The sequence below is a fragment of the Microcaecilia unicolor genome, chromosome 2 (assembly GCF_901765095.1).
Source record: "Microcaecilia unicolor chromosome 2, aMicUni1.1, whole genome shotgun sequence".
NCBI classification, from domain to species: domain Eukaryota; kingdom Metazoa; phylum Chordata; class Amphibia; order Gymnophiona; family Siphonopidae; genus Microcaecilia; species Microcaecilia unicolor.
Window position 1 is genome coordinate 231,317,585 of NC_044032.1, and position 27,158 is coordinate 231,344,742.

The 27,158-nt window shown below is 43.4% G+C and overlaps 1 protein-coding gene across 2 annotated transcripts in view; it reads right to left on the reverse strand.

The window, feature by feature from the left end:
* PALM2AKAP2 (PALM2 and AKAP2 fusion) overlaps nt 1–27,158 on the reverse strand; it is a 571,059-nt gene that overhangs the window by 346,615 nt on the left and 197,286 nt on the right. The gene's annotated exons all lie outside the window — the stretch shown is intronic.

Sequence of the window (27,158 nt, forward strand, 5' to 3'; positions counted from 1 at the left end):
AATTTAAGCCTATTCTATTAGAGAATATGCCTAGGTGTCAGATTTTTCAGGTGTCATATATACAGAATCTAGCCCTTAGTGCACAACTCGCTTAACACATAGACGCAAGAGGGTGTTTGCAGGGGAGGGTGCACGGGTGAAGCAGAGTACTGCACATGAAGTGCTAATGTGCTGCATTTAGGGGCATACATTTACTCCTGCTATGGACACGGAGTAAGAGGTGTGACTAAATGTAGGCATGTTGACGCCAACTTATGCTAGTCTTCTATAATGGAATCTTGGTGTCAGATGCCGTTATGGAATTCGAGCTCAGCGCACTGCATCCAGGCGCCTAAATTGTGGTGCCCCGTTACAGAATTGCCCCATGGGGGGAGGCAGAGCTATGTTATGTTGGTACATAAAGTACTGTACCTGCTCATGCTGATTCTATTTTTCCCAAATATACATAAGCTGGTGATAAGAAGCACTGAAATGGAAATAGCTAAGGCTGATTCTTTCGGGAGCTGGCATCATCAGACAGAAGGACAGAGGTGTTTGTGACCTGGATTGGCCACTGTTGGAAACAGATTGCTGGGCTTGATGGACCTCTGGTCTGTCCCAGTATGGCAATACTTATGTACTTAATATGGAACAGGAACTCGGCTCTCTAAAATTCATTGAAAAATATTTATAGTCCATAAACAAAGCCAACATTTCCTTTCCAAAGTTACAACCTTGTTTAGGGTTAACAGTATGGAAAGAAATCCCAAGAAATACGCTCCCAAATAATGCATGAACTCTCCTCCCATCTCTCCAGCCAAGAATGTTTGACAAATGAATGCCATGGTGCAATAATGAGAGGTATTGTATTATTATGGAATGGTAACCATGGTGTTCACACAGGTAAATAAAACATTCAGTGACCGATGAGATAGAACTGTGCGTGAAAGCTCAGGGCAGAGTTTCCTTATGCAAAAGTATAAAGAAACAAAATTGCTTTTCAATGCAGTAACTAAAGAATATGCAAATAACTTGTGTGCAAAAAAATGCAAGTTAGCATGGCAGAACAGATCAGAGGCATTCACACACAGGTCTATGCTAGCATATTACATTTTGCACACAAAAGATATTCTATCAGTGCTTGGAGTTGTATGTGCATGCATGCATGTGTACATATGCTAGAATGTTATTCTGTTTATAAATATTGTTGACATCGTTAAAAATTGTAGCTGTGAATAGGGTTTAAATATGTTTTGCAAATTGCCTTCCAATCATAAAAAAAAATCCCTTTATTGTATGCAGGCGTAATCCTCTCCACTACCCCTATGGTCCTAAGAGTTCATAGACCCTTCTGCTTCTTAGATACACTTCACTTGTTGTTAAGTCTGGGTGTCTTAAATATGTGTCTAGTGATGTTGACATCAGACCAATGGCTGGATACTAATCATCTTAATTGGCAGAAAACCCAAGCAAAATGAATCACAGGTTGTAACTCTGTCCAACTCTTGTTCCCCTCTTAGACAGGCAGACAATCACTCTAACTTGGTATAAGGTTTGGGAATGCTTCTCAACACTGAATTGTCAATTGAATCCCAAATCTCATTACTACTTAAATCCTATTTCTATGCCATATGTCAAACTTGATTTATTCTGTCCTTTCTGAACAGAGATGCTCTCTTGGTTTCTAACCGTGAGCTACTAACCAGTTGTCTAGATTACCGTAACACTCATTATAAAGGAGTTAGTTAACTTACTTTACCTAGACTCAAACACAGCCAAAATACTACTGTCAGGATGTTACATTTTGCCAAATAAACTGACCACATTACTCTTCTACTCAAATAAAACACTGGCTACCTTTTGAGTTCTGGTCTTGGCATTCATGGCTATGTGTGCCGGGCAACCAACACCACTCTTTCATACTTTAATTCCACATCACCTTCACTGACAAACTCCTAGCCATCCTTGACCACCTGAAGCTCACCTGGAAGCAACTCAAAATTCCGCTTTCTACATCTTGGCTCCTCTACTTTGGAAAGTTATTCAAACGTATTTATGCACTGAGCTCTCTAGCTAGTTTTATGTTGGGTCTCAAGGCCTACCTTTTTACCCAAACCTTTGAGGACTGAGAGATGTGTATGGCTTGAGGGGCGGGAAGGGGGGAAATCAATGGAGTGTCCTTTTTTTTCCTTCTTTTTCTTCTCATAACAATCACTGCCTGGTTAATGCGTGAGACCTTACTGCTATGTGAATGGGTGGCGGTAAGGTCTGAGGCCCAAAATGGCCGCATGCCAATTTTCATTTTGCTGCATGTCCATTTTTGGACAAGAAAAGGTCTTTTTTGCAGGTACACTGAAAAATGGACCTGCGCACATCCAATACACGCATCTACAACAGCGCAGAACATTTTTCGCCGAACCGTAGTAAAAGGACCCCATAGCTATTAATTGGTATATATATTTTGCTTCCTGTGTTATTTGTGGTGGTAGTGGTGGTGGAGGGGGAGGGGGTAGTGTTATTTTGTTTTAAAAAATGTTGGGGTCGATATTCAAAGCGATTTAACCAACCAGAAATGGCTCCTGGCCTGTTAAATTGCTCGTTTACAGCTAACTAGTCGTATCCAGTGGCACTTAACCAGGTAGTGCCACGGAAAATGTCCAGTTAGCAACTAACATGAAACCGGCTATTTTGGGGCATACCTGGGGTGGAGTCAGCACTTGGCGGGTTAAATGCTGATATTCAGCACTTAACCAGCTAAAGTAACAGCATAAATAGGACCACATATGTCAGCCCTAGCTTTCTATTCTATTCTGTTCTGGTGCTTATATCCCTCTTATATCTACTCAGGAATCAAAATGGGTAACATATAGCAGATATAAAGGCACCTAATTCACTGTAAGAAAAGAGCATAGATCAAAGTTAAAATTCACTAATTAAAATCATAAAATTTACTAAAAAGAAAGGCCTTTAAATCCTTACGAAATTGAAAATAATTAGATAAAGATGAACGATCTAATTTGCAAAAGTACCAAATTAAAAATCTTGTAGGACAAGAAGTGGTTATGATAATAGACCAGAAATTTTGAATAATAAAATGAATATTATTATAGATGATTAATATTGAGATTATTGTTTTTCCCAGAGTTCTGGGTATGACTCCTAAAGTTTTCCTCAGAAATATTTCCTCAAATTATTACTTTAAAAGGAGTGAAGCCTGTGAAAACTGGGATTACTTTAATCAGTGGGGTTTGAATTAGAGACTTAAGTATATGTATTGTTAAATAACTTCTGGTTTTTAAAAGAGAAAGAATGTAATCAGATGTATTATTTCTAACTAATATTGGACAATAAGTATGTTTTTCAATGAAATGATTTGACTATACACTGTATTGGCCTTGAAGAAGCCAACTAGATGATCAATGTGGAATAATGAACTAGACGAGTAATATCTGGGGATAATCAGGTTAATACCAAGTTTTTTTTTCTGCTTACTGTTTAATTGATCTCCTTATCTGGTTTCACTCTCCCTATTTAGTGGTCTAAGGATGAGAATAGAATTACCTGACTGAAATAATTCCTACATATTATTTTCTCTGTATTTCCAGCAAATTGTTTTATCGCTTGTAAAAATTTAAATGGTTGTAAATAAAAAATTTTAAAAAAAATCTTGCAGGACAGATAACAAAACAGAGCTTACATGAAATCGCTTCAGTTTAATATTCTTAACCGATGGAAATCTTAGTTTAAATAAGGAATTAAAACGAGAACTAAGTCTGTAGAGGGGAAAGTTAATAATTCAGTAAGAGATAATGAACAATTTTCCATAATAATGTTATATACCCAACATGCCACCTTAAACTCCACCCTAGCTTCAACAGGCAACCAAAGTAGTTTACATAGTAAAGAAGATGCTCAATCAAACTTTTTATACCTATAAATGAATTTTGCCTCTGTGTTCTGAAGAAGCTGGAGTTTATATAGAAATTGATGCTGTAATCCAGTGTATAGAGCACTACAATATTCAAGCTGGGTCAAAATCAATGCTTGTACTAAGACCTGAAAATCCTTCTGGAAAAATGAAGATCTCACAGTTCTTAATTGATGTAAGTTATAAAAAAAAAACCCTTCCTGCTCAAATTATTAACCTGATTTTCCAAAGTCAGCTCAGAATCCAGAATAAACCCTAAAACCCTTGAAGAAACATAAAAAGGAAGTTCCTCACCTGATTTTAATTTTATAGGCTTAGGAATATCTGAAACCGAGGTACCAAAATACAATTTAGTTTTGATGGTATTTAATTTTTAAGACATTTAAAGAAGTCCATCTTTGAGTTCTCTCCATACTATCCAAAATTAAACAATGACCTTGTTCATAACTAAAAGCCAGTGTAATCAAAATAAAAATATCATCTACATATGGTAAAACCAAGTGCTGTGATGATTCCAAAAAATCAGCCAAAGAACTCATAAACACGTTAAAAAGAATTGGGGATAAGGGAGAACCCTGAGGAACTCCGTAATTTGGGGTCCACGATTTGGAAAATTCAGCATTCTTCTTCACAGTATAACTGCATTTGGCTGTCCTGCAAACCTAAGCTCACTCAACCTCTCTGTAAGCAAAGCATGATCCACTGTATCAAATGCCCCAGAAACATCAAATTGCAATAGAACAGAAGGAATTTTCTCACTTAGTAAAAATGTAACTTTAGAAACCAGAGTAAGAAGTAATGATTCAGTACTGTGCATAGGTCTAAACCCAAGCTGAGAATTATTCAAGCTTTGAAGAGAACCCAAAAATTGCATTAAGGATTCCAACAACTTGGCTAACCAAGGAATACTTGCCAACAGATGAAAATTTAAAGGTAGTACTAGTCTAATCCTTCTAATTTGGGAATAGGCATCAAAATAATTTGCCCCAAAGCAGAAGGAAAATTCCCTTCTTGTAATGAAACATTACATCTTTATGCGGTGCGATATTCAGCACTTAATCGGCAATGGGTTTCACTAGCTCTGTATACCTGGAACTTTAATGCTGGAGCCTGGACACGTTGCAGCATTCATTTCCTGGGTATAATGCAGCTGGCGGTCAAAACAACGAACATCACCAGCGGAATATCAACCCTGTTCATTCCAAGACAAATTCATTAAGGGGTGACTGCAGCTACTGCCTAAACAAACAAAAGTGCTCATGGCAAACTACCCCAACCTCCCTTCCTGCCCCCCCCAGATTAAACTCCCAACCCCTCCGATCACAACCCAAACCCCTCCAGATCAACACATGAACCCTCTCTAAGAGCATCACTCGGACACTTCCGATTGCCCCCCCCCCCCAGCACCAGCATTAGGTAATGCATCACTCCCCTATTCTCCTATCCCTCATGTCAGAATCATCACCCTCTCCCCCCCCCCCCAAAACCCAATCACCACCCCAAGATTTGCCATAGAATATCGTTGGTGGTATAGTGTTGCTGCCTGGGTTCAAGATAGCAGTTGTTTGACCCCTAGCAGTATACTGCACGACTACCACCTTTCAATTGGTGGTTCACAATGAAAAGTAACAAAGACAAACTTTAAAACACACAAATAAAAATGTACGTAAAATAATTGGGACGAGAAGTTGCACAACAATCAAATACCAAAACTCAGAAATCAACCGGAGACCTAATATCACCACAGAAGAAAGGTCATATTAGTTCAAAAAGTAAAGGACTGCCTAAAAAGCCAAGTTTTAAATCCCTTGTTATACATCACATAGGAGCTTTCCTTCCCCAATTCCAAGGGGAGCGAGTTCTACAGTACAGAAGAAACACTGCTAACAGCTATGCAGAAAGAAGTATCACGCTCTAGTCTAGTAGAGGAAGGAATGATCAGTAGATTTGCCTGTAAAGAACAAAGAAGGTACCCCCAGTAACTATCAGGGGAAAGGGGGAGATTGGGGAGGGAGGATCAACTACTTCCTCAGGGGCTGATTCTCAAAACCTGCTGCTGGCATTAAGGCCTGTTAGTGGAAGTGGCCAAGATGGCGGCATGAGTCCGGGCTGGTGAACTGCGTTAGTGCTATCCTGAGCTGTTTTCTATTCTTTATCTTTTACCGATGCCCTATACTAAGAGAAAGTGGGTAGTGAGGTCAGATCCCAGGATTGCCCCTGCTTCTTCCCTGTTGCAGCTTTGGATGGAACCACAAATCTTGCCAGAGTTGTGGGTCCTGCTGTGGGGCAGCATGCAGGAGCGGTTGCCTCCTTGGGACATGATGTTTCACTCTCTCCTCTGCAGCCAGCGACATCAACGGTTTCTTTAGTGCGGCTAGAGAGTCTGGAAGTTGCAGTCGTCTCAGCTGCATGCACAGGTGACACGCCGAAGAACACCATGAGAAAGTTGAACAACAAAGGAGCACCTACTGCATTACCGGTGCTTCCCTGCAGTGGTGATTATGGAAGCTCTTGCAAGACTTGAGACAGAAAACTACTAAAACTTCACAGGAGGTAACAATGCTTGTTGCTAAAGTTGATTCTTTAACTTGTACTGTTGAAGGGATTCAGAAAGACTATTCTGGAAAGATTCAACAAATGCAGGAAAATGTGAAGGTACTCCAGGATTTTCAAATAATTATGACAAAAGATAGACTTCAAATCGAACAAATTGAGAATTATAACAGAAGGCTTAACCTCTGTTTGCTAAATTTTCCAGTTTATCCAGCTATGCCCACCGAGGATTTGTTTAAAAAATACCTTTAGGAAATTTTGAAAATCCCTCAATCCTCTATTCCACCTCGAAATAAAATGTATTATTTGCCTGTTGCCTTGAAAGATTCCCAGGTGTGGTAACAGTTCAAGGGGTTCAAAATGCTCAAGTGGATTTAAACAACATTTCCACAATTTTAGAAGACTTAGGGGGTCTTTTACTAAGCCACGGTAGCATTTTTAGCGTGTGCTAATGATTAGCACAGTGGCATAGCCACAGGTGGGCCTGGGCTTAGGTCCACCCAACAGTAGCACACATTTATTGGTAGCTGGTGGGGATCCCATGCTCCGCCAGCTGAAGACTTCCGCCTAATGGTAACAAAAGCGCTACTCTCAACGATACCGGAACCTGCGCATGCTCAGTTTTCAGTGCATGCCTTCTTCAGACTGCCAAGGTGGAAAGAAGCGTTTTCCTGCCAGCTTAGATATTTTCTTGGTAGTGGTGGTGATAGTGGTGGTGGTGGGAGGGAGAACACTTGGTGCCTACCCACTTCTTGCCTAGGCCCACCCACAATCTGTTGTCAGGCTACGCCCCTGGATTAGCATGAACTAAACGCTAGAGATGCCCATAGGAATATATGTCAACACACAAGTGGTCATGATTTTTTTAAAAGGTACCTAATCACATACAAATATATCAAAGTAAGGGTTCCTTATACAACATACTGAAAAACATTTTTGTGGCCCATCAGAATAACGGGTAAACTCCATCTTAAAAGTGTAATAAAACACTAAAGCACAACACTTAAACGTCTCATTGGTCCATTTTAGATTATCAAAAGCTTCCCTTTCTTCAATTCGTAAGTCACAAATAAACTTCATAAATGTTTCAGTTCAGAGTAACCAAGTACTTATCTTTTTCAATGAATGTGTGTCCTCAGTCAGAAGGCTGGTCCCTGCATTTGCAACCTACTGGGTTTGCTCATCTAGCATTTTCCAATGACTACATGGGCTGGAAGACAGTGTGCACACTCAGTACAACAGAGCAAAACAGCAGAGAACAGGGAAGAGGGAAAAAGTGGAGAATAATAATGCACAAGAAATGGAGGAGTGGCCTAGTGGTTAGGGTGGTGGACTTTGGTCCTGAGGAACTGAGTTCAATTCCCACTTCAGGCACAGGCAGCTCCTTGTGACTCTGGGCAAGTCACTTAACCCTCCATTGCCCCAGGTACAAATAAGTACCTGTATACAATATGTAAGCCGCATTGAGCCTGCCATGAGTGGGAAAGCGCGGGGTACAAATGTAACAAAAAAAAATGGAACACTATTATATCTGTGATTGTTTTGTGACAGTGGAGAAGAGTGTCCATCTAGTACCATCCTTAAGAAGCAAAAGGAGAGTGTGCCCATCCAGAACAACCAGGAGGAAAAGACAGGTGAGACGGACCCAAAGCAGTGGAAACCAGGTAGAAAAGGTGTCACGTGGTGTACAGGAACCCAGCTTCAAACTGGTTATTACTGAAACCTAGCATTCCAGAAAAGACTCATGGAACCTTCAGGCTTTATGCTTGTGGAACTTGCATGACATGTGTACTTTTGAGTAAATATTTGTTTTTATTAGAACAACATTCCTGGTGTGAGTTTATTGGCATACAAGATAATCATCATATAACCTAAGGGCCAAGAAATTAATCTTCGCTCCTGTTTGGAACAGACCTGGAACTTCAGCTCGTATGCAGTAAATTGTGCGAACACTCAGTCAACTCCACCGTATATCCCTACTTTTTTGGTGAGGATGTGGGGAGGGGGGCAGCATAGCTATATCCAAGTCTCACGCGGGAGAACGGGGTTCAGTTCCATGATGCAAGTCTTTCCATAGTAGACAAGTAGCCTGGTGGTTAGAACAGTGGTTTGAGACCCAGTGAAACCCAGCCCAAATCCCATTGTGGCTCCTTTTGATCTTGGGCAAGTTATTCAACTCTCCAGTGCCTCAGGGGTACTGCAAGCTCTCTAGGTACAGGATTTGGATGTGGTTTACACCTTTTACAGTTGTTGCTCAAGGTGGTGTACCTGAACGTAATTTATCTTAAGCTGCTACTGAACAAGGTGTGAGCCAAGTCCAAACCCCTTCAAGATGGCCTCCAAGTGTTTTGGGCTTGAACCATGCAGAGTCCTCTGATAGCACTGGTAAATCCAAGATCCTGAAAGTCATGAATTTTACAGTGCACCTGCAAATTAACACTGAAACAGTAATATGGGCCTATCCCATGCTGCTCCAACACTCTTGCCAAATTTCAGTGCTTCTACTACAAAACTGAAATACTGTGAAATTTCCAGCAGGCGTGTTTCCAGTCTGTCTGTTACTACGGATTCTGGTGTGCTGTGCACTTGGACCTTGAGAAACTTTGAGAATTCATTTCTGCTGAACAAACATAGGGGCCCTTTTACTAAGCCACAGACTACTGCCAGGCCAGTGCGCTCCCTGGTGTTAATTTCAGATTTGGCGCACACCCATAATGCCTGGATGAATTATTTATTTCCTCCCACGCGTGCTGTTTCCGGCAGTAATCGGCAGTTGGTTTGCGCCGACTGGTCACCGCACGTGTCGCGTGTGAGCCCTTACCGCTAGATCAATGGGTGGCATTAAGGGCTCAGGCCGGTTTTAGACGCATGCTGGTTTCAGTTTTACCTCATGCCCTTTTCCCGTCACTTTTTAAAAAAAACTTTTTTGCAGACGCGGTAAAAACTGGCCCGGCGCGTGCCTAATACACGTGCCTACACTGCCACAGGCCACTTTTTACCCCAGCTTAATAAAAGGGTCCCATGGTAATGAAGATGACAGTGCGATGGCTTAAGCCACAACCACCACAGCGAGCATCTAAGTTCCTTTTCTTATAATTTCTAAAGAAATAACTATTATTGTCTGTATTGTTCCTGGTCAGTCACAATATCGGTGGGTGCCACCAAGTGTTTTCTCTGATAGTCTTTATGTCTGTTATGTGATCCTTCTGAGCTAACAAGTGAAACGGTTGCGGTCCTGCAGCTCTCACTGAAAAACCAGTCAACACAAAACACAGGAAGAAGGAGTCATCAAGAGTTTCCTTTCCAGATGGGTCAATTCAGAAATTTCTTAATCACTACATTTTCAAAGAAGGAAGGAATCTGGCTGAGCACATTTTCAATGCTTTATTCATGAAAACAAGTCTTGGGTCATATGCAAAAAAATTTTTTGTAAATCTGTTTACCATACAAGTACAAGGATCTGTGTAAAGTAGTAATAAGCCCGTTTATTAACCTGCGCTAGGAAATGGGCTTAGCGCATCTTAATACGAGACTTTTTCGCATGCTAAGCCCATTTCTAACGTGGCATTATTTTAGGATTTTTTTCTATTATTTTTTCAGGTTCTGTGCTAATGTTTGCATTAATATGTGTTACCTGAAAAAACCTAGGGGCTGGCTTAGCGTGGGCGCCTTTACTGCCACCTCAATGCGTTTTGCGGTAAAACTTTTTTCCTCTGTTAAGTGCACACTAGCGCATAATGTGATTTAGTAAAGGGGCCCCTAAAATAGGAACATTCAATCCTGCTGTCTCTTTTGCATGTTTTTTCCCCTTTGCCCCCTCTTCCTTGCTTTTAGTTTGTAGAACTTCTCGGACTTTGTCATCAAGTTAGTAGTTAGAAGTCAGTCTCAGGCAGTGGCGTACCAAGGGGGGGGGGGTGGTCCGCCCCAGGTGCATGCCGCTGGGGGGGGGGGGGTGCCTCCTGCGAGTTTACTAACTTTGCTTGTTCGCTGCAGCTCCTTCTGCCCCGGAACAGGAAGTAACCTGTTCCGGGGCAGAGGGAGCTGCAGCGAACGAGAGAAGTTAGCGAACTCTCACAGCAGGCGCGCGCCGCGGCACCCCCCAGCGGCGTGCACCTGGGGCGGACCTGGGGGGGGGCTCTTTCACAGGGGGGGGGGTCTTTTGCCGGGGGGGGGGTCCGCGCTGCATCGGGGGAGGGGGGCGCTGCACCCGGGGGGGCAGGGCGCCGCCCCGGGTGTCCGCCCCCCTAGGAACGCCACTGGTCTCAGGTATGGAGGGCAGTCTTTGAAGGTTCTGATGTTTTTGTCACACCCTTCAAAGGTTCTAGTGCTTTCCAGGACCAATACATCAGTGCTGTACTAAAACAAAAAAGGGGCCCTTTTACTAAGCTGCGGTAAAAGGGGGACTACTGCGCTAGCAACAGTGTATGTTTTTGATGTGCGCTGAGGCCACCTTTTACTGCAGCGGGTAAAAGGCCGGGATTAAAAAAAAAAAGAAATGGCCATGCAGTAAGTGAAGAAAAGTCACAGAAGCACCAAGGGCCTAAGGAAAACGGGACACAATTCTTTATTCACAACTGTTGATATCCCAAAATGGACCCGACACGGGCTGTGTTTTGGCGCCTAGCGCCTGCGTCAGGGGTCTGTATTAAACGTACATAGACCAGGGGCGTAGCCAGCCTTCCGTGGGAGAGGGGTCCAGAGCCCGGGGGGGAGGGGGCACATTTTAGCCCTCCCCCCGGCGCCGCCCCCCCACCGCCGACATTGCCGCCCCCCCCTCCCGCCGCTAACCCGCCGCCGCTGCCGCCTACCTTTACTTTTGCTGGCGGGGGATCCCACTCCCCGCCAGCCGACGTCTTCTTCTTAGTCGCTTCCCGCTCTTCAATTTGTTTGCTGACGTCCTGCACGTTGTACGTGCAGGACGTCAGACTCAGAGAACAGAACTGTTCTCTGAGTCTGACGTCCTGCACGTACAATTACGTGCAGGACGTCAGCAAACAAATTGAAGAGCAGGAAGTACTGAGAAGACGTCGGCTGGCGTGGAGTGGGATCCCCCGCCAGCAAAAGTAAAGGTAGGCAGCGGCGGGGGCGGGTTCGCCGGGAGGGGGGTCCTGGGGTGAATCTGCGGGGGCCCCGGCCCCCTCAGGCCCCACGTAGCTACGCCACTGACATAGACATATCAATCAAAATGACAATAATGAAAAACAGATAAAAAAACATATACATTTAAATTGTTTCAAAAAGTAATTAAAGAACATTAATTAAAAGATATATTAATTAAAAACATTTCAATTAGAAAACATAATATAAGTTTTCAAATCATAATAACCATTGTGTTATGAAATTGTATCAGAGATAAGAATTACATATTTGGACAAATATGTATATGTGATCGATACGTATATAAAGATATAAAGTGATGATGTTACATAACTGTACCTAAGGATTCGGGGGGGGGGGGGGGGGAGCACTTACTGCCACCTATTGAGCTGGCAGTAAGGGTTCTCCCACTAACTCGGCAGTAACTGATTACCGCCAGGTAAGTCCCGGCGCTACAAAACTAAAAAATATTTTTGTATTGCCAGAAATGGTGGGCGCTGGGGGTGGGAACCATGGTAGCCCAGCGGTAGTTCTGGATTGGCGCAAGGCAAGCTCATTGCCGCGTACCAACCCTTTACTGAAAGGGTCCCGAAGAGACTTATTTTTAAAAACCCATCAGCTTCCTCTTGCTCCTTTGGATTTCCAAAAGGAATCTGCCCAGCCTTCATTCCCAGCTACCTGTGTGGGGTTTATTGGTCAAGTGTTGCCTCAAGTGGAACACACACAAAAGCATCAGTCCTAAAATATCCGAAAAGGTATTTACAAAACATTCATCCTGTCCATTCTCTGTTTGCACTTTAATCAAAATCTCCAGTAATGCTGAAAATTCAGTAACAGATGCACCAAAACATGAAGCTTTTTTAATACATTGAGGCTGCAAGAAGGAATCTCTCTTTTTATATCTATTAGAGCTGTACTGAATAGCATATTTTACTATTCGATTGAATACAAATAATGAAAAATATGATTTGGGCAAATATGAATAATGGCATTGAGCTTTAATAAAACACATAATAAAAAGAAGCAACGTGAAATCAGAGACCAAAGTGTTTATTTCAAGAGGATTTAGCACAGTAGAGCCCCAGATCATTTGTATTCAAATTTAAATCACTATTTCACTGAATACGAATAATGTATTCGAGGTCCAATTGAATCAAATATGAATATTTGGTAAAGCCCTAATAGCTTTATCTATCTATCTATCTAATATATAATCACAAAACATTTGGCAGAAAATGATAAAAAAAACTTCTCACAGCATTTTTTCAGTTTTCCAAATAACACAGACTTTGTTTAGATTATATACATACATAAGGTAAGCAGTGTGTTTTTTCTAGCAGAAAAGGTGCCGGTACTCAAATGCTAGGCCACCCTTCAGGAGTGGGGTGATCACTGAGGGACCCACTGCACCAGGCCCCCTGCAACCAGTCACAGAATCTATGACAAGGCAGAATTGGTGTGTAGAGCTGAGCTCTTTCATTAAAACTTGGGGACCATGGGTCAATTTTAGCAGAAAATGGAAAAGGTGCCAGTACTCAGTACCCCCGAGTACCCCCTCAAAAAAAGCCCTGAAGGTAAGTAGTAAATCTGATAAATTCCAACTTGGATTAGAGCACGTCGCTACATTTCTGTAAGTCTTCTTGTGGGCTTTTGGGGTGCTGGCTGTGCTCTGTATCTCCTAGAGTAATGTTCTGCTGTACAGAAGCTGCCTCATCTAGTACAGCGGTGAACAGATAAAAGAAGTAAAATGGCGATTCTTGAATTATCCAGAGTTGGAAGAGCGTTTTGGCCTAATGGCACAGTGACAGCGCTGTGCATTTGCAAATGGCGAGACCCGAGGTTAGTTCTTGGCCAAGGTCTTCCACTCCCTGGGTCGCCTAATTGTTGATGTGGACCATATGTAACCTAATTTTAAGAATTTGCTATACTTTTCATGCTTGCAGCTGAATCTGGGCTGCAGAGAAAGTTTTGCTTTTCTTTAATTGCAGAGAAGTGGTAAAGGCAGTCCTTCTGTTGGTTTGAAATGCCTTATGTGGTTTTTCTCTTTAAATTGCTGAGGACCCTTGAAGACCCTAAGGGACAGGAAATCATAGTCTAAAAGATCAACATGTGTAACTGTATAATCTTTAAAACTTCCAGAACTGTCTTATAATGTCTTTCTGCTTTAACACCATCATGTATTTCACCACCATGTAACACAAAACCCTCTGTAAACCAAATGTATATTCACCTCTATTTCCAGTATCCATGATGAATTGTAAGCCACATTGAGCCTGCAAAGCGGTGGGATAATGTGGGATACAAATGCAATAAATAAAATAAATAAAATAGTCATCGTGCAGTGGTGACACCTAATGGCTGGATCTAAGGCGTATGACTGCAGGGTTCTGAAAGAATTCTGGTACATGACTTCAGGTCGACACTATTGCTGTAAGGAGTGGATTAAAGTAGACTGGGGCTGGGTATAAAACAGGGGAAAGAATCTCTAGGGAGCTGCAAATGAAGCCTCACGGCATCAGATCTCAGGCCTGGTTCCAACTGATCAGCAAGAACATTCTCCAGCTTATAATCGAACGAGAAAAACGCCCAAGTTCCGACCTAAATCGGGAGATGGGCGTTTATCTCACAAAAACGAATAACGCGGTATAATCAAAAGCCGAATTTGGACGCTTTCAACTGCACTCCGTCGCGGATGCGGACAAAGTTGACGGGGGCGTGTCGAAGGCGGAACTGGGGCGTGGTTATCGGGCGAACAGAGATGGGCGCCCTTTCGCCGATAATGGAAGAAAAATATGCGATTTTAGCGAGAATTTAGGGCACTTTTCCTGGACCCTGTTTTTCCACAAATAAGGCCCCAAAAAGTGCCCTAAATGACCAGATGACCACTGGAGGGAATCGGGGATGACCTCCCCTGACTTCCCCAGTGGTCACAAACCCCCTCCCAGCACAAAATATGACGTTTCACAACTTTTTATTTTCACCCTCAAATGTCATACCCACCTCCCTGGCAGCAGTATGCAGGTTACTGGAGCACTTATTAGGGGGTGCAGTGGACTTCAGGCAGGTGGACCCAGGCCCATCCCCCCCCTACCTGTTACAATTGTGCTGCTTAATGCGTTAGTCGTCCAACCCCCCCAAACCCACTGTACCCACATGTAGGTGCCCCCCTTCACCCCTTAGGGCTATAGTAATGGTGTAGACTTGTGGGCAGTGGGTTTTGAGGGGGATTTGGGAGGCTCAACACACAAGGGAAGGGTGCTATGCACCTGGGAGCTCTTTTACCTTTTTTTTTTGTTTTGTAAAAGTGCCCCCTAGGGTGCCCGGTTGGTGTTCTGGCATGTGAGGGGGACTAGTGCACTACGAATCCTGGCCCCTCCCACGAACAAATGCCTTGGATGTATTCGTTTTTGAGCTGGGCGCTTTCATTTTCCATTATCACTGAATAACAAAAACGCCCAGCTCACAAATTAGCGAATAACATATGGGCGTCTATTTTTTTCAAAAATACGGTTGGGTCCGCCCCTTCACGGACCCGTTCTCGGAGATAAACGCCCATGGAGATAGGCGTTTTCGTTCAATTATGCCCCTCTCTGTGTCACAAATATTGGAAGAACTCTTCCTTATTACATTTATGGGAATATTACATTCTTCAAATGTCAAATTTTATCCTAAGAAGGGACAGAATGAAAACAAAGTATACATTACAAGTGAATTCATTGAAACCATACAACAACATAACTAGGCCACTAATATAATATGACATTATAATGAGGTCTGCTTCCCCCTCCCCCAATACCTATCAGAAACAATGAAAAAGGCTGTGCTTACAACATTTCAAACTAAATGCCACTATTAAACAGATGCAGATTTGGGCTGTCTTTGGATCAACTGCATATGTTCATCAACTCTCCTTTCTTGGAAATGATTTTAATCTTAAAAGAAAAATGCATAAAAATTGAAGTCTGTACACAATTTAGCCATTTCTACTCTACCAACTCTGCCATCATTTCAAGATGTGAACTGTACATTGTATATTGCACACAAGGTACGGCTCATCGCATTCACCTTCCCATCAACAGCAGAGACTAGCACCATACAACAGAAGGAACAAGACAAATCTTATCCCAGCTCTCCCACACGCACACAGCTAGAATAAATGATCACTAATCAACACATCAACGAGAACCAGTGCACATGTACAGAGCATGTAGGAGTCCGCATAGTTGCGAGAAAGATTTTCTTAATACAGGATACTGCTGACATGGAGAATTCCCTTGTTGTGTGGTATATGAAATTTGGGAGTTTGTACTGTAATATAGGTGTTAGATGACTGAACTATAAATCAGATGACTGAACTATAAATCTGGAGACCAGTACTTCAGCTAGAGGATTTAGTGACCTGTGCTTAAACAGCACAAAGAGACCAACCTCCCCTGACCCCTCAGCTTGCCTCCCTCTCCCTCAACATCTTCACAAAAGGACAGTAACACACACACCTCACACACTGAACTTCTCATTCTTTCTCACTCTTCAGCCCTTCTCCCTCTCATCCTCTAGTTACTCCTCATCCCCAAGAATCCTCCTCACATCCCCTGCCAGTGTGTTATTTATGTTAATTTATATGTTGCCTCTAAGTTTACTGGGAACTCTAGGTGCTGAGCAAGTGAACAGTCAGTGCTCTTCTCAGCTCCCTAGATCCTGCTGAAACCCCAACAGCCAGTCCTTAACTTCTCCCATTGAACCTTCCTCCTTTAATCTCCTCATACCTTTCCTCCAAGTTTGACTCCTATTAGACCCTCCTCATTTGTAGCCAATCCTCCTGTCACCTTGCCATATCCTCCTCATACATCCCCCAGTCAATTTCCCTCTAATCCCCCCAGATTGTCCTCTCAGCCTTCCACCTCAGCGATCCTCACAGTCCATATTCCTCTCACTGCTGTTGATATAGGATGGCAGGAAATGGATAAAAGTAGTGATACCTTGAGCATAGACAACTGGTTGATTTTATTGTGGCTAGGGAGGGGGTTGGTGTGTTAGTGGGTTCTGATATACTGTCTTAGAGCTAGAACGTTCTGGCTGTAGGCAATTCTTAGCTCATGCTGCTGCTACCCTTGTATTTTTAGTTTCTTCTAATTGAGTATCTTGATTTGACCCCCTTTATATTGTGGACTAAACAGTTGATAATTTCCCTTTTTTTTGTTTGCTTTGTTATGATATTTGAATTGGATTGCTGATCTATTCAAGTTATGGACAACCTATACTTGAAGGGAGGAGTAGCCTAATGGTTAGTACAGCAGACTTTCATCCTGGCAGCCTGGGTTCAATTCCCACTGCAATCCCTTGTGACCTTGGGGAAGTTACTTAACCCTCCATTGCCCCAGGTAAAACAAAACTTAGATTCTGCACCCCTAGGGACAGAGAAAGTAACTATATATAATGTGCACATATATATAATAGCAGTATAGAAATGATTAATAGTAGTACTTCAGGCTATGCCCTTCCTCTACTGCCTGGCAACAGCATCAGTTGACCTTTCAGTCTGTTAGACTGGACCAGACATAGTGAATCAACCCTACTTGGAAGTTCTGACATGAAACCATGTAAGATTTGGTAGACTAAACAAGCAGCTTTAAATCTAATTCTTTTTGATATGGGAAGCCAGTGCAGTTTGATAAGGTAAGATGATACAATAGTATATCTATTCAGATTGAATATTAGTCTAAAGTGTTCTGTATAATTAGCAATTTTTTTTCTGATATTGACACTTAATACCAAGAAATAAGATATTACAGTAATCCAGGTGTGGTAGGACTAACATTTGAACTAGCAGAGCAAAAGGATTTTGGTCAAAGAATGATCTGATTAGATGTAGCTGGCTCATTCTGATCAGTATTATCTTCCATAGTTGGTTACAGTGGTGTAGCCAGACCTGAGATTTTGGGTGGGCCCAGAGCTAATATGGGTGGGCACTGTATATATAGGTATGAGTAGTGTTTCTTTTGCCGGCTTCTTGCTTTTAATATACCTAAAAAAAGTTTTACTATGTGTTGTTGCCTCCAACACAATCTTTTTTTCAAAGTCCCTCTTTGCCTTCCTTATCAGCGCTTTGCATTTGACTTGCCATTCCTTATGCTGTTTCTTATTATTTTCAGTCAGGTCCTTCTTCCATGTTCTGAAGGATTTTCTTTTACCTCTAATAGCTTCCTTCACCTCATTCTTGAACCATGCTGGCTGTTGTTTGGTCTTCCTTACTCCTTTTCAAATACATAGAATATATTTGGCCTGAGCTTCCAGGATGGTATTTTTAAACAGCATCCATGCCTGATGTAAAGTTTTGACCTTCGCAGCTGCTCCTCTAAGGTTTTTTTTCACCATTCTTCTCATTTAATCATAGTCTTCTTTTTGAAAGTTAAATTCTAACATATTACTCCAAAGCCAATATCAAATCTAGTACATAAGTAATGCCATACTGGGAAAAGACCAAGGGTCCATCGAGCCCAGCATCTTGTCCACGACAGTGGCCAATCCAGGCCAAGGGCACCTGGCAAGCTTCCCAAACGTATAAGTACATAAGTAATGTCATATTATGATCACTTATCAAGCAGCCCCATCACCATTTCTTCCTGCATCAGATCATGTGCTCCACTAAGGACTAGGTCTAAAATTTTTCCTCCTCTTGTTGGCTCCTGTACTAGTTGCTCCATAAAGCAGTCCTTGATTTCGTCAAGGAATTATACCTCCCTAGCATGCCCTGATGTTATATCTACCCAGTCAATATTGGGGTAATTGAAATCAACCATTATTATCGTGTTGCCCAGTTTGTTTGCGTCCCTAATTTCCTTTAACATTTCTACATCCATCTGTTCATCCTGGCCAGGTGGATGGTAGTACACTCCTATCACTATCCTTTTCCCCTTTACACATGGAATTTCAATCAATAGGGATTCCAAGATGTGTTTTGTTTCCTGCAGAATTTTCAATCTTTTTGATTCAAGGCCCTCCTTAACATACAGTGCTATCCCTCCACCAATTCGATCCACCTTATCACTACGATACAATTTGTACCCTGGTATGACAGTGTCCCACTGGTTATCCTTCTTCCACCAGGTCTCAGAGATGCCTATTATATCTAATTTTTCATTTAGTACTATATATTCTAACTCTCCCATCTTATTTCTTAGGTTTCTGGCATTCGCATATAAACATTTCAAACTATGGGCCCTGTTTACTAAGCAGCGTTATAGGCACATTAGCATCTTTAACGCGCGTTAACCATGTTGGTGCGTTAACTGTGTATGTGCCTACAATATCCCTATCGGCGCCTACACGGTTAATGCACACGTTAATTGTAGGTGCGTTAAAAATGCTAACGTGCCTTCGTAAACAGGGCACTATGTTTGTTGTTCCTATTTACATCTTGCTCAGCAGTTGACAGTGTTAATTTGCAATCTTTTGTCTGCTTTTTATTTAATGACACCTGGAGGGGCATAATCGAAAGGGGCGCCCACGTTTTCCTGAGGGGTGAAGGGGGGCACCTACATGTGGGTACAGTGGGTTTCTGGTGGGTTTTGAAGGGCTCACATTTACCACCACAAGTGTAACAAGTAGGGGGGGGGGACGGGCCTGGATCCGCCTGCCTGAAGTGCACTGCACCCACTAAAACTGTTCCAGGAATCTGCATACTGCTGTCAGGGCGCTGAGTGTGACATTTGAGACTGGCATAGAGGCTGGCAAAAAAATATTTTTAAAGTTTTTTTTTAGGGTGGGAGGGGTTAGTGACCACTGGGGGAGTAAGGGGAGGTCATCCCCGATTCCCTCTGGTGGTCATCTGGTCAGTTCGGGCACCTTTTTGAGGCTTGGTCGCAAGAAAAAATGGACCAAGTAAAGTCGCCCAAGTGCTCGTCAGGGACACCCTTCTTTTTTCCATTATCGGTTGAGGACGCCTATGTGTTAGGCACACCCCAGTCCCACCTTCGCTATGCTTCCGACACGCCCCCGTGAACTTTGGTCATCCCCGCGACAGAAAGCAGTTGAGGATGCCCAAAATCGGCTTTCAATTATGCTGATTTGGGCGGCCCTGGGAGAAGGACGCCCATCTCCCAATTTGTGTCGAAAGATGGGCGCCCTTCTTTTTCAAAAATAAGCCTGCTGGTCTACTATGGACTCTATTACACCCTCGCTATCGGGATACCCTATCTTACCTATTTTGGTGATATCTTTGAAAGATACCTTGTTCGGAACCATGTACTTTTGAATGACTGTTGGCCTAGTCCCCCTCTTTATTGTCATTAAAACCGACAATATCTACCTTAGCTTCTGGAAGAGGTTAAAAATCTTTCTCTTCCCAAAAAAGTTCCATAAAATCCGTGACCACTTTTGTTTCCTCTAATCTTCCATAAGATTATCCTATAATATTCTTTGTCATGCTTACTCTCTGACGGCTTCTGCTTTTGCCTCAACCAGAATGTAAACTGCACTGAATCCTGGAAAGGGGATATTAGCGGTATACAAGAATTGATTTGAATTGAATTGAATTGAATAATGCAACAGCGAAGTTGGGGGGGGAGAGAGGAAACGCATGGTGGCATGCAATCGTTCATTGTAATTCCAATCTGCAAAAAGTGGTACACACTTTGCAATAGGTTGCCGACCCTTGGGTTAGTGCATGGGTAACACAGGAGCCCTTACTGCCTACAAAATGGATGATGGTAAGTGCTGCTGCAGTAGTTTTTAAAAATGGTGCATGGTCATTAATGGAAAAAGAGGCATTTGTACAGCAGCAATAAAAATGGCCTCAGTTGTGTGGGAAAGATCTGCATAGGAATGGCTCTAAGGCCTGTTTTTACCACTGTTTTGTAAAAGGGTCCTTTTATGTGTTTTTCTAAAATGGTTTTTAATGTGTTTTTTTTTTACTTTTGCAACATTCAAATTAATAGTGATATGAAAATGTTATTGTACAGCATTTAGATACAGGAAATAATATAGATTAATAATCCACAGAGCAATAGGGATCTACTTCTAATCGCCACAACATGGATCCTTCTTATAGTCTGGTCTTTCAAACAAACCATCCAGATTTTCGACCATGACGATCAGCTTATTAATGAGGGGAGACGTCAAATCACTTCAAGGTTATTCTAAGTGTTCTTGGGAAAGTGAAGCCTAGCAGGAAACTTGCAGGATTGTGGGCTGAGTTCAGTTTACTGTTCCACCCTCTGAAATTTCCTGCTATTGTTCTTGCTAATTTCTCTTAGTTTCTACGACCATGATATAGACACATTTCTCAAAGTTTAAGCAGCCCTCAATTACTAGAAATTTAAGAAGACTATTAAAACTTTGCTTGTCATCTGTTTCTGGCATAAATCACATAACTTGTTTGGGATAATGCGGGATATAAATGTCATAAATAAATAAATAAATAAATGATGACCAGGCAGAGAAGCGACTAACAGAGGACAGGAAGGAGCTGGCAGAGCTTTGCGGGAGTTCCCTTCTCTGCTCCAAATCACAAGGGGCAGCGATATCTCACTTTAACTGAGGAATTGTTCTGAAATATAAAGGTACAGGGTCATCCCCTTGGGGAGTGGGATTCTGAGGGGCAGCCCTGCACTTCGACAATGTTTTACACACCAGCTTGCATGATATGTACTGGCCCACAAGGACTTCTATTCTCTGCCATTGGCCTTTGATAATAGCAGCCTCATGCCCCAATCCTTCTGGGCTCAATCCTCTCCCCCCCTTCCTCCTGCTGGTAAGAGAAGAGCGAAGCTTCATATCTGAGCTTGTCTCCTCTTCAGCCAGCTTCAATCTAAAGTCTGACCTGGCCATCTAGTCTCATAGGGATCCTGAGGGCTCATATGTTTAGACTTCAGAATAAAAGTGGCAAAGGAAGAGATAGAGGCGAGTAAAAAAACATTATTCTCCTCTTGCCTGTGGGAGAGGAGTGATAGAAGAGGGGAACACATGGGGGAGAGAAGAAAAAGCATGAACGAAAGGAGAGGGGACCTGGATGGCTGACCTTCTCCATGTTCTGTGCCTTCTAGCATTGTTCTGTTAAAATGTGAAGAATGAGGTTGCTATCAGCAGCACCTCGCCATGTTTAATTAATCTGAGCAGAATCCATGCCTTCTTTGTAGAGCCTTGGTCTTCTCTCCCAGTCACTGGGGGACACCTAGAGGTCAGGTTTTCAGGATACCCCTAATGGATATGCACACAGTAGAGGTAGTAGGCATGCAAATCTCTCTCATGCATATTCACTAGGAATGTCCTGAAAATCTGACCTGTTGCCTGTTGACAGCTGTCAAGGACTGGGAGTGAAGAGTAAGGCTCTACAGAGAAGGCATGGATTCTACTTAGATTAATTAAGGACAGGCAGGAAACTGGTTGACCTGCACAGAACCTCAGTATGATGCTGGAAAAAACTGACGGGCATAACGCCAAAGTCTTATATATGTCAGCCTTAGGTCAGAGTTCAAAAGGAAGTGCGCCAAAAAAACAAAAGTGCAGATTAAATGGTGAAAATATCATTGAAAATCCAAAATGGACCCAAACTATCTAATAGATATAATGCCAAATATGTGATATGTTGTAGAATTGCTTGATATAACCAGCTATCTGCTAGCCGCTATCAGGCGATATTCAGCGGGAGATAGCCGGCTATCCCCCGATGAATAATCATCGGATAGCCGGTTATGAGGCATTTAATTGGCCAGGTGCCGAACCTGACTGATTTAATGCTTTTAAATATCGGGAGGCAGCTGTTTAAGCAGCCCAATGTGGTTGCTTACAATGTGGTGAATATTCAGGGATTGCTAAGGCAATCGTGTGATATACCTGGTTATCGCCTAGCTTAGTGGTTCCCAAACCTGGTCCTGGAGGCACCCCAGTCAGTCAGATTTTCAGGATACCCACAATGAATATTTATGAGAGATTTGAATGTAGTAGAAGCAGTGCATGCAAATCTCTCTCACGAATATTCGTTGTGGGTATCCTGGCGAGCAACACACGGTAAAAAATTTTTTTTAGCATGGGAGGAGTGTCAATGGGCGGCCCATCACTGCCTCTCTGCCCTCGTCTCTCCCTGCACTCCTTCCCGGGAACTCACTGGGCGGATCTCTCTTGATTGCGCCCTTCTCCTCCATCGCTAGCTCCAGACTCCGTTCCTTTTGTTTCGCCGCACCTTATGCCTGGAACGGGCTTCCTGAGCCGTTACGTCTAGCTCCATCCCTGGCCGCCTTCAAATCCGGGCTAAAGGCCTACCTGTTTGATGCTGCTTTTGATTCCTAACTTGTCACTTGCTCGTAACCTTTATCTTGTCTTCCTCTCTTCAACAGTCCCTTTCCCTATGTGTCCTTCTGTCTGTCCTCCCCTTATCCTTATTTGTCCTGTCTGTCTGTCCTGATTTAGATTGTAAGCTCTTTTGAGCAGGGACTGTCTTTTTCTTCATGTTCAATTGTGAAGTGCTGCGTACGACTGGTATCGCTATAGAAATTATTTGTAGTAGTAGTAGAGTAGTTGTGCCCTTCGCCAATCGGATAGCATGGGCACATTGCTGCACATTGCCTGATTAGCCTGGGAGCCCTTAGTGGTTACAAAATAGGTTTTGGTAAGGGTTCCCGTGGTAATGGCCACATGATAATTGAGAAATTAGCGTGTGGCTATCAATGAAAAAGGCAGAAATGCAGCGATTTTACCTTTGCGCTAAAAGTGGCCATAATGTGTGGGAAACTCATGCACCAAACACAGCACCGGCCACCTTTAGCGTGGCTTAGTAAAAAGGGCCTCAAAATGACTTGCCTAAGCTTCCAAGGAGTGTCAGTGGCAAAATCAGGATGTGAACCCTGGTTGCAGTTGTTCTCTGCCCATTGCTCTAACCCAGTCATTCTCAACCCAGTCCTCAGGATACATCCAGCAGCTGGGTTTCAGGTTCTCTACAATGAACAGCCATAAGACAGACCTGCATACAGTGAAGACAATGCAGGCAGATCTGTCTCATGCTTATTCATTGTGGATATCCACAGGGCCACCGAGAGGGGGGGGGGCAAGATTTCCCAGGCCCAGGCCTCCAAGGTGGGCCCGATGCTGGGGTCTCTCTCTCTCTTTCTCCTGCTCCTGATGGGTTGGGACCCGAGTGATCGTGTCCCGACAGGAGCAGGAGAGAGAAAACTCCGGCGCTGGGCTCCCCTTGGAGGTTGGGGAGGACCCGGAACTTCCTCCAGTGCTGCTCTTCTGCCCATTGCTGAGCGGCTACTTTTCCTCTCAGGTGCGCATGAAGAGTCAGCGCTGGAGGAAGACTTCTTCTGCTGGCAGGGCCTCGGGATCCCCACCGGTCAAGGTATTGTTATTATTTATTTATTTATTATTTATTGCATTTGTATCCCACATTTTCCCACCTATTTGCAGGCTCAATGTGGCTTACATAGTTTTGTTAACATTGTCATTTCAGGATATCAGATACAGTTAGTATTGTGCAGAGATTAAGTACGAGAAGAAGGAAGAAGGGAGTGATTAGGGTAATTATAGAAGGTGGGGTTACAGAACTGAGTGGGTTGGTGAGGTGGATTAGTGAGGCTATTGTTAGTGTTGCGGCAGCGGTGGTGATTGCGTGGCAGCAGCGATCAGAGGGGGGGGGGGGTGGCAGACGACGACTGGGAGCGGGGGGGGTGGCAGCGGCCCTGCCCTGGTTCAGTCTCTCGGCAGCCCTGGATATCCTAAAAACCCGACAGAACTGGGTTGAGAACCCCTGCTCTTATCAATAGACCAGATCCTTGCCTCTATATTGATAACGGTTTCCATAATGATCACAGCTGGACCTGGTAGCAATTCTTTAAGTGATCACTAAACTCTGACTGATTATTTTCTAAAGCAATAAGATCCCAACAGCCTTACATATGTGGCAGCATGGTGAGCAGTACCCCTAAGCAACCAATACAAAGTTCAGTAACGTCAGGTGTTTTGTCCCAGAGCAGACTAGAAATCCCTGGCTGCTTCTTTCTTAGGACTTTAGAAACAGGCATTTTTTTTAAATTGTGGGAAGCTGCAGTTTTCAGATTAGCTTCCCATACTGTGGAATGTCTGTAGGAAGAGTCCGTGTTCAGCTTCCTGCTTATATGGGACTTGGGCCAGAAGTCAAGAATTCCATCACTTTCTCAGAACAAAATTTCCACATCAGCAGTCCTCAGACTGGCCCTTGTGCATCCCCTGATCAGGCTTTTAAAGATATACTCAATGAATATGTGTGAGATGTATCTGTACAAAATGGAGGCAATGAATGCATTTCATGCAAATTCATTTTGGGCATCCTGAAAACCAGACTGGGTGGGAGATTCCCATGGGCAAGGGTTGAGCATCACTATTTTAAAAAGATACTATACTAGTGGGCCTATATCTAGGTGCCTAGGGGATGTATAGAATACTAGCACGACAGGGGTGGGCAACCTTTATACACAGAGGGCTGCATGAATGTCAGTACTATCTCCCATCTGTGCAGCTGATTGTTGCTTGTTTACTGTATGGGATGTTTTGTTCTATACTAAAACTTTAATAAAAAAATCGTTTGACCATACATAATATCAGAACTGGAAATTCGCAGAGCTCCATAGACCTTCTGTAATAAACACATGAGTAAAAACTGAACTAAAAACCATGGAAACAAACAGCTAGAATGAATATGCTCTGAAAATATTTGTGAAATACAGCACTTAAAATTTATTTTTGTTAGATTTGTACCCCGTGCTTTCCCACTCAGGGGAGGCTCTATGCGGTGAGCAATGGAGGGTTAAGTGACTTGCCCAGAATCACAAGGAGCTGCCTGTGCTGGGAATCAAACTCAGTTCCTCAGGACCAAAGTCCACCACCCTAACCACTAGGCCACTCCTCCACCAAATCACCAAAACTCTGGTTAATGATGTTGTCTGTGTACTTCCCATTGTCTTGCAGGCTGCAGGATGCCCCCTTCCCCTCAGGATAGATACAAATGGAAGAAATAATAGCCCATACAGTAAATTATGAGCACTGCATAAATTAATGGTAAAACTTCAAAATATGAAAAGGTGAACTATGAAAAAATAAGGAAGTAAGTTATGAAAAAACGGACTCTGTGGAAAATAACACATGCTAACGGCATTGACACCTGTTAGCTGTTATTCAATGACTCTTCAATTTTATCTGTCCTTAGCTAGTCAAAAATGCATTGTTAGTCCAGAAAAAAAGGTATCATCTTTTTTTCCGTTTGTCGTGTTGTTTTATCTCTTTAAAGTGGACTAACACAGCAGTCTCACCAGGTCTTTCTGCAACACCTCTGGATGTGCTCGTGATTTAACAACTTTGAAAAACGTGTCATTGCTATTTTTATCACCTCATTCCGTTTATAAATGTTAAAAAGCCTGGGTCCCAACACAGATCCCTGTACAGATAAATGTTCTCCACTATTCACCTTTCTTGTGTTCACTTTTGTAGGCCGTATCTTGCTAAGGATGTAAGACGACTTGAAGCAGTTCATAGAAAAGCAATGAAAATGGTACGGGGGCTGCACCACAAGACATATGAGGAGAGACTTGAGGATCTGAAGATGTATACCCTGACGGTAAGGAGAGACAGGGGCAGTGCTTTTTTTGTGCCGGTACAGCGTACTGGCACCTTTTTTTCCTAGGCTCATCTACCCGCCCTTAGCTCCCCAGCCCTGCTTCCTGCCACCTGCGATTCCCCTTTTAAGCCCCCATCGAGTTCCAGCGCCCCAACCCCACCTGCCCGCCCTTAGCTTCCCAACAGCCCTACCCCCACCCCCCGCGACGCGTTTAAATCTTGTATTTATTTATTTTTACATGAAGTCGCAGTACCGGCATTAGTGAGAGGACCAGGCTTGGCTCCTCCTGCCTTCCCTTCATTCCCTCTCAGTGTCCCGCCCTCGCGGAAACAGGAAACTACATCACAGGAAGGCGGGACACTGAGAGGGAAAGAAGGGAAGGCAGGAGGAGGCGAGCCTGGTCCTCTCACTAACACCGGCACTGCGACTTCACAAAAAAAAAAAAATAAAAGATTTAAACGCGTCGCCAGTGGGGTGGGGCTGTTGGGAAGCTAAGGGTGGGCAGGTGGGGCTGGGGCGCTGGAACTTGATGGGGGCTTAAAAGGGGGGGGGCAGGTGGAGGCCTGGGGCAAGTTACTGGACATGAAGGGGAAGATAGGGGGCAAAGAAGAATTGCTGGACATGGATGGGAGGGGAGGGCAGGGGAGAGAAGAGAGGAGAAATCTCTGGACATAGATGGGAGGGGAGGGCAGAGGAGAATCACTGGACATGGAGGACAGGGGAGAGAGGAGAATTGCTGGACACATATGGGAGGGCAGAGTAGAATCTGGACATGGATGAGAAGAGAGGGCAGGGGAGAGAGCAGAGTTTCTAGAAATGGATGGATGGCGGGAAGGGCAGGAGAAATGCTGGACATGGATGGAGTGGAGGGCAGGGAAGAGAGGAGAAATGTTGGAGGGAAGGAAAGAGATGCACACGGTTGGAGGGGAAGGGAGAGAGGAGAAATACATGACATGGATGGAGGGGAGGGAAGACAGAGGACATAGATGCACATGGATGGAGTGGAGGGGGAGAGGA